General features: G+C 41.7%; 1 non-coding gene across 1 annotated transcript; it reads left to right on the top strand.

Annotated features, from left to right (window-relative positions):
* The first annotated feature begins 6750 nt into the window (after nt 1-6750).
* LOC118488615 lies at nt 6751-6856 on the top strand. The gene has a single exon (XR_004885159.1). It is a non-coding gene; the product is annotated as a small nucleolar RNA R71 (small nucleolar RNA).
* The last annotated feature ends 4498 nt before the right edge of the window (nt 6857-11354 follow it).

Raw genomic sequence — 11354 nt, 5'->3', positions numbered from 1 at the left:
CGTCATGAGCATGGAAGAGGAGACCATGCGCAACAATATCGAACGAACATTCCAAACTCTGCGCGGCGTCAATATGAAGCTCAACCCAGGAAAATGCTCGTTCGGAATGGAGGAAGGCAAGTTCCTTGGATTCATCGTTACCAAAGATGGATTCAAGGTAAACCCGAAAAAGGTTCAGGCGATCGAGCGCATGCCATCGCCTTCCACAATGAAGGAAATGCAACGACTAGCTGGCCGGCTAGCAGCGCTAAACAGATTTTTAGCCAATCATGCAGCTAAATCTTATTCTTTCATCAAGACTCTGCGGAACTGCTTGAAAAAGGAACAATTCCGGTGGACCGTAGAGGCTGAAAACGCTTTCTGGGAGATGAAAGAGTGTCTGATTCAACTCCCAACTCTAACCGCACCACGCCAGAAAGAACCACTTATCTTGTACCTATCTGTCGCAGACAACGCGGTAGGCACGGTACTCATCGTGGAGCGTGAGGGAGTTCAAACACCCATATACTAGATCAGCAAAATGCTCAACGACCCAGAGACAAGATACTCTATCATGGAAAAATTTGTACTCGCACTGGTGCACCCATCAAGACGGTTACGACAGTACCTTGCAAATCACGTCATCACCGTATTAACCAATTACAGGATCGGGCCGATCCTCTCCAAGCCCGACATCTCTGGGAGATTAGCAAAATGGGCCATTGAACTGGGCGCGCACACATTGATCTATAAACCGCGCCCCGCGATCAAAGGCCAAGTTCTAGCTGATTTTGCCGCTGAGGTACCGGCGAATCGCATCCAAGAATGCGAAGAAGAACAAAACCCTACACCACCACCATCCTCAACAGATACTTGGGTACTATATACTGATGGTGCATCCAACGAGGATGGTGCAGGTGCAGGTCTGCGACCCGTCAGCCCCGATCGCCAAGAGCTCACCTATGCAATCCGCCTCGATTTCAAAGCATAAATAACGAGGTAGAGTATGAGGCTCTACTGGCAGCGCTGCGTTTGGCAGTCAAACTCGGCGTCCAACACCTGGAGGCACACGTCAACTCACTACTAGTTGCAGGACAAGTGCGCGGCGATTATGCTGTAAAAGGGGATATCATGATCCTCGACCTCGAACAAGCCCTGCAACTGAAATCGAAGTTCACTTCCTTCAATATCCGCCATATCAACAGGAGTGAAAACAAACCCGCGGATGCACTTTCGAAACTCGCATCCACTAGCTTCCAACCCCTGGCAAACGAGATACGCATTGAGATTCTGCAGAATCCCTCAGTACCCCTCCGCCAGGTCAATGTCATCCAGTACGGTACTGATGTGCGTGAAGTGTGTTATAATTTAGATGAATATTTAAGCCCCTTTTTACACTTTTAGCCAAGTTTTAAATTTATAAAACACGATATTTACTAACACTAAACACACATATGGGCAAGTGCACCCATCGTGGACGTAGTATAGTGTTGGTAAGATACCGAGGTCGTCCAAGGACACAAGAGCTTTTAATACCGGTTTATCCTCAACGTCTAATCAAATCAATAAGTGAGAAAAATGTTTTAAACTAAGAAAAATAAAAACTAACTAAATGCTGAAAAATAAAATAAAAACAGATAGACAAGATGAATCACTTGGATCCGACACGTGTGTTAGTATAACCTTTGATTATTTTCGCACTTTTGCACTTGTTTAAGAGATTATCTTAGTTATTGTAGTAGGCCCCTCTTTTGAAGGCGACGTTACCCTCAACCCAGTAGTTTGAGTCAGCAAGGATACAATCCTAAAGGGTCGGATTATTGAAAGATAATGAATTAAGTTATTAATGCAAATTGTGGTAGGCCCCGCTTTCGGCGGTGACGTTACCCTCGGCTAAGTAGTCTGAGTCAGCAGGGATACAGTCCTAAATAGCCGGGTTATAGTATTAATAGTAATTAACTTATGAGGGGGTCAAAGAGTTTGGATCCCTGACGTGATGTCGTGGGTCACGCAAATTTAATCCCTAAACAACTGTAGTTAGCGGTAGTAGGGTATCGAACTCAGGGAGTATGTGGAAAATGTGTTGATTGTGTAGCTTTGTATTTATACTAAAATTAAACTAAATTGCTGAAAATTAAAATTCAAGATTGTGGAATGTTGTTTTGGAAAACTAAATTAAAAACTAATTCAAATCAAAGTAGGTTGTAAACAATCAGGAGAGAACAGTGATCACCCTAGGTTTCAGTTTCTTTAAACAATTGTGTGCAATTTCACTAGAAAGAGTTACATAGACATAACTCGTGTATGTGTGATTGAAGTGATAAAAGGGAACAAAGTACTCGGATTAGATAATGCGAGGTTGTTTCCCGATGACCTATTAACCAATAACCAACCCTAACCCTTCCCGTGATATCTCGGTTACCAACGGCACCAAGAACGTACGATCAAGACTAGAAATTGGGATATAGATTAACGCACTACAAACAATCAAACATACACCATGACATTCAAGCAACGCAAAATATCATTCTAGAAATGCAGAAATTAACACACAAAAGTCTTAGAAACATTCACCTAGGATGATCACCGAAGAGTTTAGCCGGACATGGCTCGGTGAATCATCATCAACATTAATCTAGTGTTCATACGAATTAAAAACACAAACCGAATGTTTAGAATTGTTCACAAACCAAGCAAGTACTCCAAATTCGCTCCCAAAGTCTCCAAGAACCGTCAATGATGAGATAATTCCAAAAGACACACTCCAAAACTGTTTTTAATGATGGCAGTTACGTTCAGATGCAGCTTCCGCCGTAATTTACGGCCATACCGTAAATTACGGTATACATATTAGTGTTACGGTACTTGTTTCCTGAGTTACGGTGGAATTTAGATGGAATTCAAGTCCACCGTAATTTACGGTAAAACCGTAAATTACGGTATCAACAATACTTTTTGTCGGCTGCCTTCTTGATGTTGCCGCTCCACATGTGCCACCCAATTGAAATAATGATGATGTTGATCTGACAAGAGATCACATGATGTTTGTCACCTACAATTACGATGATGATGATGTTGAATTGTTGATATGCGGCCCAATGATCATGCGCCGCCCCCCAATATGTCGGCCCAAGTGTGGCATGATCCCCAAGCCCAAAATTCTCCAATAATTCTGAATATGTTGACTGTAAAACCCAGCTTCCAATATTAATGATCATAAGATGTTGGCCCACTCAATGTCTACCGCCCATGTTGCCCAATGGGGGTGTATATGGTTGCTTCTTCTAAGCCAAGCCATGTGCTATTATCATTAAATTCAGCCCATGCTCCACTCACCTCCAAGCGGCCCAATCAACGAAACCGAACAGTCAAAGACTGTTGCTTACCTTTTGTGTGGCGGCCCAACCAAAGGCACCCACATGTGCCGCCCACTGATGTGATGATGATGAGATGATCATGTGTTGTCTCTTTTTTTAATGAAACCTCAAAAGTCATGTGAGTTTCTTTTTCAAAATCCCACAAGCTGCTAAGTGATGATGATTTTCCATTGTGTTGACTTTAGTTTAATTCTTTTAAAACCAAAGCCATATGCCCATGTGAAAGATGATGTCTCATGTATCATCCCACTTTCTTTTTCTATTCCCAAATCCCAATATCGTCCAGCAATACATGCGTGTATATGTATTTTATGTTTTGCAACCCTTTGATTTCGCCATATTACGTGTTTTACCTGTAAAAGCCACAAACACTCGTAGTTACTAAGTTCAAGCAAATAACCAAGTAAAGCATGGAATTTTAATCTTTTTAACCCATTTAAGGGTTGTCCAACGGACCACCCGTCACATCCCCACACTTACCCGTTGCTTGTCCCAAGCAACTCATTAAATCTATTTCAACTCAAGCGATGCGATCAATGTAAACCAAGCTAAATATGCCGTCCTTTTACTAACTTCCAATCATACCACAAAACACACCTCTCACGAAAAGCTCTCGGTAACAAGAATTATTAGCATAATGGTAAACCACTCAATGCGTGTGTGTGTGTGTGTGCGACAATAAGCTTGTATACAAATCAAGTTTCCTCCTAACAAATATCTAACATGCTTTAGAATCAAAGGAACTTGCGGGTTGTAACGGGGCTAGGTGTCAAGGTAGGAAAATGGTGGAATACATATGAAAGAGCAAATTGATTTGACCCGGTTTTTTTATGTCTACTACTACGAAACAAACACCAAAAATATATACAAAGCTTCTTAACATTCTCAACTCTATTGCAACTAAATACTTCTTTTTGTATTTTCTCATATTTTTCTCTTTCTTTTTTTTTTTTTTTTTCATAACACATCAAACTCAACAATATATACAAGAACATCAATACTACACTAAATTTCCTAAACCGGGTCATCTCAAAAGGTACAATTTTTGTAGGAAGTAAGCTCGGGTTACAATCGAATGGTCTAAGGCTCAACATGGCTTTCTAAGGACCAAACCCCCACCCCTCACAATACCAAGCTCATATATGTAACGTATGAGGTCCAACCCACCAATCCCGCACTCTCACACATCTAGACGAGGCTTCATAAAAGTCCCCCTATCATTTTCAAAAGCATGCTAATTCTAGGATTTAACAAGTATTCGCACACAAGTTCTATTAACACACAACACACACCGCCACTCAAACAATGAAATATCAATAACAATCATGTGTGGCTCAAATCCTCACCAAGAAAAGACTAGGAATGGGTGTCGGTGTGTCAAATGGCACAATATCAAGTTTTCAAATTTTAACAATTTTCGCTCGGATTTACAAAATTTTTTTTAAAACTCCCAAAAATTTTCCCCATCCCCACACTTGGGATACATTGTCCCAATGTATGGCTTTGAGGGAAGGATCGCTTTAACCAGAAACATCAACAATTGCTTAAATTCTCAAACCCCAAATTTCTTTTTGTACTTTTCATTATATAAACTTTTTTTTTTTTTTTTTTTTTTTAACATGACACCACCAAACAAACTAACTACCAATATTTCAAAACTAAAGAACACAACAAGACTAAGGAAAGAGTACATCGACCTGGTGAAGTTTGCCACAACAGATGTTGTAAATGATCCAATTTCCTATCACCACCTTCACACAAATATCCGCACATCTTCCCCACACTTGAGTGTTGCCATGGCCCTGAAACAAAGAAAACTAAATAAATAACAAGATCAGTGAAAAACCTCGGGTTGCCTCTCGAGCAGCGCTAAGTTTCGCGTCTTCAGCCAGACCGTGCCACCCCCATTTATGGTGGCTCAAAGAATCGGTTCCTATCACCTCCCCCACTGTAGCTTGTCTTTGGGCAAAATGCATCCGTCTCATTTTGACTCGGTGGGTAATCAAATACACTCTTGCTCGCACCCAAATATGTTTCTTCACGGTCCGGTGGGTGTTTTTTTCTCATTCGTGGGAACACATTTTTCATACAGTCACTAAACTCATCACCCTTCGTCTCAATGGATTCATAACTAATCTCTCTAGTTTGAACATCAAAAGACAACTTACGGTTCTTTTCGGTCATGGTAATAATCTCGTCTCTACAATTGATTTGAGCATTTGCCGTGTATAGAAACGGTCGACCTAAAATTACCCTTTGTTGTGATGCCATGTTGGTAGAAGCATAGTCCAAAACTAGGAAATCCACCGGGTATTCAAATTCTCCCAACTGAATCTTAACATTCCTAACCATTCCCCGTGGACGCCTCCAACTTCCATCCGCTAAGCTCACCATGGTGTCTATACCTTCGAGTGGACCAAAGTCGTACATATCGTATAGATCGCTTGGTAGCACACTCACGCTTGCCCCGTAGTCCAACAATGCGTGAGGGATTTTTAATTTTCCCACACGGATAGGCACGATTGGCGCTTCACACTCTTTATCATTCTCGACTTCGTCATCTTTTTTCAAACCTACATTCATTTGACACGAAGAAGTTGGTAATGTTTCATTAAATTTAGAATTTGGAACGGTGCTTACCACATTGATGTTAATGCTTTTTATGTTCTTGGGATTTGACACCGTATCACTCGGTAACTGGCCTTTTGCTTTCTTTAAAATCGCCACGTCACTCGCAAGTTGACCCATTTGAGTGGTCAACGATTGGATGCTTTTGTCACGAACCTCGTCCTTTTGCATCCGAGCCTCATCACGTTGGTTCATTCGTTGCATTTCACTTTGCATCGCCTTCAACATCTCCATTACTTCATTTCCACCCGAAGAGCTTTGACCCGTTTGATATTGCCTTTGAAATCCTTGGTTTCCTTGGAAATTCGGGTTAGCTTGATTTGAAGGGTTCCCATAGCGAAAATTTGGGTGGTTTCTCAACCCGGGGTGGTAGGTGTTAGAATTCATGTTGTTGTAGTTCCTACCACCTACTCCTTGACCTTGACCTTGAATCGCATGCACCTCTTCATATTGCCCTTCCACCATTCCTTGGCAATTTTCAGCCGCGTGACCTATTTCATTACACAAAGCACACACATCATAAATTTGGTTAGTAGTTTGAACATTACCTTCATCTATGGCATGCACTTGTGGTCGGTTAGTTGTCGGTCGAGCTCTCCTCGAAGCTTGGGCTTTCCTTTTTGATGTAGTTGCCATACTTTCCAAAAACTCCCAATCTTCATTCTCATAATTCGTTCCAAACGTCCCTCCGGTGATAGACATTAAATCCCGTGCGTCTTCGGCACTTAACCCCTCATGAAAAGCGTTCATTAACTCCCATAACTCAATCCCATGATGAGGGCAGTTTTTAATCATCATGTTAAAACGCTCAAACGCCTCATGGAACATCTCACCGTGTTGTTGTTGAAAACTTCTCAACCCCTTCCGCGCATCATTAGTCTTTTGGGCGGTGTAGAATTCATCCAAAAAGGTTTGTTGCATCTCCCCCCATGTATAAATTGATGCTGAAGGTAATGTATAGAACCATTTCTTAGCTTTCTCTTCCAACGAAAACTGAAATAAGACTAACTTGACTTCATCGGCCGAAAAACCTTGACTCCCAAAAGTGTTGCAAATTGAGTCATAGGCCTCTAGATGAAAGTACGGCTCCTCCGTTGCTAACCCTTTATACTTCGGTAAACTTTGCAACGAGTTCGTTCTTACTTCAAAAGTTCTCCCTTGGTTGTTGTGAGGGATAACCACCGGTGAGGGGTTTTGAGTAATGATTGGCCTGAAATGTGCCTCTATTCCCCTTGCTTGTTCTCTAAGATGTCTTCGTGGCACACCATACCTACCTCTCGGAATAATCGGCCCATTCGGTCTTGGTACTTGCCCTTGTGGTGCGATCGGTTGTTGAAACTGTTGTGGTCGCATCGGTGGGCGCTGAGGCGGTCTTTGAAATGGTTGTTGGTGTACATGTTGTGGCCGGACCTGTTGCAATGGAATCGGTTGTGGCATTGGTGGCCCTTGTGGTCTTGGCCGAATATGTTGTGGTATAAGTTGTTGATGTTGCATTCCACCAACACTCGCCATCCCTTGAGATTGACTCTGAACATACCCAAAATCCCCTTGATCACCATAATCTCCATAACCATACCCATCATCTTCATACCCCTCAAAGTCTTCAAATCCTTCATCATACCCATCTCCTTGAATTCCCGATGATTGCCCAAATGGAATAGTCGAGTATTGAAAACCCGATTGATTTGGTGGTCGATACGGTGTAGCATGGACGATAGACGAAATTGGTGCCATAGTATGGCCCGAATATGATGGACCCGCACCCGGGAAAAAATGGGATAATGGTGGTATAGTAGTGGAAGGGTTAAAGGTGACGGTTGGTTCTTCTTGGGTAGTAATGGGTTGTGTGGTGTTGGTTGGTGTAACCTGTTGAGGTATGGTGGGTTCGGTAGTATTTGGTGGAATGGTAGTGTTAGGTGAAGGTTGAGTGGATGTTGGTATGAATGATGAGGTAAATTCACCCGTAGTGGGTGGTGGTGGTGGTGGATCCATGTATCGAATTGGTGTAACTGGTGTTGTTGGTGAACTATTGATTGTATTTTCCCTTAGCAAAATTCTGTTTGCTCGCAAAGTTCGCTCAATTTCCGGATCAAACGCCAATGGTGATAGCTTGTGAGAGCTCCTAGTACGCATGCACCTCAAGTACCTGCACACTAAACACAACCAGCGTAAACCCGAAAATAACAAACAAAACTATGAAATTAACACACGTTGCGCACTACTCCCCGGCAGCGGCGCCAAAATTTGACGTGATGTCGTGGGTCACGCAAATTTAATCCCTAAACAACTGTAGTTAGCGGTAGTAGGGTATCGAACTCAGGGAGTATGTGGAAAATGTGTTGATTGTGTAGCTTTGTATTTATACTAAAATTAAACTAAATTGCTGAAAATTAAAATTCAAGATTGTGGAATGTTGTTTTGGAAAACTAAATTAAAAACTAATTCAAATCAAAGTAGGTTGTAAACAATCAGGAGAGAACAGTGATCACCCTAGGTTTCAGTTTCTTTAAACAATTGTGTGCAATTTCACTAGAAAGAGTTACATAGACATAACTCGTGTATGTGTGATTGAAGTGATAAAAGGGAACAAAGTACTCGGATTAGATAATGCGAGGTTGTTTCCCGATGACCTATTAACCAATAACCAACCCTAACCCTTCCCGTGATATCTCGGTTACCAACGGCACCAAGAACGTACGATCAAGACTAGAAATTGGGATATAGATTAACGCACTACAAACAATCAAACATACACCATGACATTCAAGCAACGCAAAATATCATTCTAGAAATGCAGAAATTAACACACAAAAGTCTTAGAAACATTCACCTAGGATGATCACCGAAGAGTTTAGCCGGACATGGCTCGGTGAATCATCATCAACATTAATCTAGTGTTCATACGAATTAAAAACACAAACCGAATGTTTAGAATTGTTCACAAACCAAGCAAGTACTCCAAATTCGCTCCCAAAGTCTCCAAGAACCGTCAATGATGAGATAATTCCAAAAGACACACTCCAAAACTGTTTTTAATGATGGCAGTTACGTTCAGATGCAGCTTCCGCCGTAATTTACGGCCATACCGTAAATTACAGTATACATATTAGTGTTACGGTACTTGTTTCCTGAGTTACGGTGGAATTTAGATGGAATTCAAGTCCACCGTAATTTACGGTAAAACCGTAAATTACGGTATCAACAATACTTTTTGTCGGCTGCCTTCTTGATGTTGCCGCTCCACATGTGCCACCCAATTGAAATAATGATGATGTTGATCTGACAAGAGATCACATGATGTTTGTCACCTACAATTACGATGATGATGATGTTGAATTGTTGATATGCGGCCCAATGATCATGCGCCGCCCCCAATATGTCGGCCCAAGTGTGGCATGATCCCCAAGCCCAAAATTCTCCAATAATTCTGAATATGTTGACTGTAAAACCCAGCTTCCAATATTAATGATCATAAGATGTTGGCCCACTCAATGTCTACCGCCCATGTTGCCCAATGGGGGTGTATATGGTTGCTTCTTCTAAGCCAAGCCATGTGCTATTATCATTAAATTCAGCCCATGCTCCACTCACCTCCAAGCGGCCCAATCAACGAAACCGAACAGTCAAAGACTGTTGCTTACCTTTTGTGTGGCGGCCCAACCAAAGGCACCCACATGTGCCGCCCACTGATGTGATGATGATGAGATGATCATGTGTTGTCTCTTTTTTTAATGAAACCTCAAAAGTCATGTGAGTTTCTTTTTCAAAATCCCACAAGCTGCTAAGTGATGATGATTTTCCATTGTGTTGACTTTAGTTTAATTCTTTTAAAACCAAAGCCATATGCCCATGTGAAAGATGATGTCTCATGTATCATCCCACTTTCTTTTTCTATTCCCAAATCCCAATATCGTCCAGCAATACATGCGTGTATATGTATTTTATGTTTTGCAACCCTTTGATTTCGCCATATTACGTGTTTTACCTGTAAAAGCCACAAACACTCGTAGTTACTAAGTTCAAGCAAATAACCAAGTAAAGCATGGAATTTTAATCTTTTTAACCCATTTAAGGGTTGTCCAACGGACCACCCGTCAATCCCCGCCATCCAATACCTATGGTCATTGAAGGAGATCCTACTAAATTTGACCCAGGTCCCAAGCAGGACCTCTAAACGCTGAACAAGGGCAAGACCCTTACCAAACCGTTCCCTTAACCCCCGACCAGGTAGCCAACATACCTCCATATAGACCGTGGAGATATGAATGGTGAAAATCTTTTATTTTATATAGACAGTAAAATAACGCCAAGACACCACGGACAAACGATAAGGAAAGATCACCTTCAACATAAGTAACTAGTTATTAAAGTCATTAATACAAAACCAAATAAATAGTGCAAAAGATTAAAAATAAAAAGTATTATACTAAACACTTGTCTTCACCAAGTGATGTAAGAGACTTAGGCAAACATGGCCTTGATTGTCAAGAACTCTTACGATCAATCTTGGATCCCGAGACGACTCACACACTCTATGATGGACAATGGATGATGGTGGTGGATGATGGTGTTATGGTGGTGGTGGGTGGTGGATGAAGTGTGAGAGAGGTGGTGTGCCAAGGGATGAGATGAAATGAAACCAAGCACCCCTATTTATAGGCTGAACAGAAGGCTGGGCACGGCCCCGTGTCCGCTGGACACGCCCCCGTGCCCGTCTGACACTCTCTCTCTTCATTAATTGTAATTCGCAATTACAATTAATGCGCCTGCTGTACTTTCACCACGCCCCCGTGCCCGCTGGACACGGCCCCGTGGTGGGCAATGGAAGCTTCTACTAGTTTGTCTTTTCTGCTGCTTCTTGGGCACGGCCCCGTGTTCGCTGGACACGAGGCGTGTTCAGTCTTCTGTTTTCTCTTCTTTTCCTTGGGGGGTGCCGTTGAGGGTCCGGGCAGTCTACTTTTATTCCTTTTCTTGTATTTATGCTAGAATTAGTTGTCTTTTTGCTTCTTTTGTGATTTTGAGCTCATTTCATCCTGAAAATACAAAAGAAAGACAAAAACACTCTTTTTCCAACATTAGTACTTAAAAAGGGTTAGTTTTATGCCTTAATTGATGTGATTTATATGTTGCATTTTACACACATCAAATACCCCCACACTTGAACTTTTGCTTGTCCTCAAGCAAAACTCTTTAAATGTGGCTTACACTCCCAAATGGAATAGGTAGAAGAGAAAGTTTTTAGCTTGTCCTAGAGTGTCGGGAATCCAAGGTCCTTGTAGGTTTTATTTTTATTTATTTACAATCCTATTCGTTATGATTTATTTTGAACGTTTCATAAGATAAATTACTTATTCGGGCATAGCATGCCTT

This window comes from Helianthus annuus, chromosome 16, assembly GCF_002127325.2.
Source record: "Helianthus annuus cultivar XRQ/B chromosome 16, HanXRQr2.0-SUNRISE, whole genome shotgun sequence".
Taxonomy (NCBI): domain Eukaryota; kingdom Viridiplantae; phylum Streptophyta; class Magnoliopsida; order Asterales; family Asteraceae; genus Helianthus; species Helianthus annuus.
The sequence above is the reverse complement of the archived record's forward strand: the minus strand, read 5'-3'. Positions and strand labels throughout refer to the sequence as shown.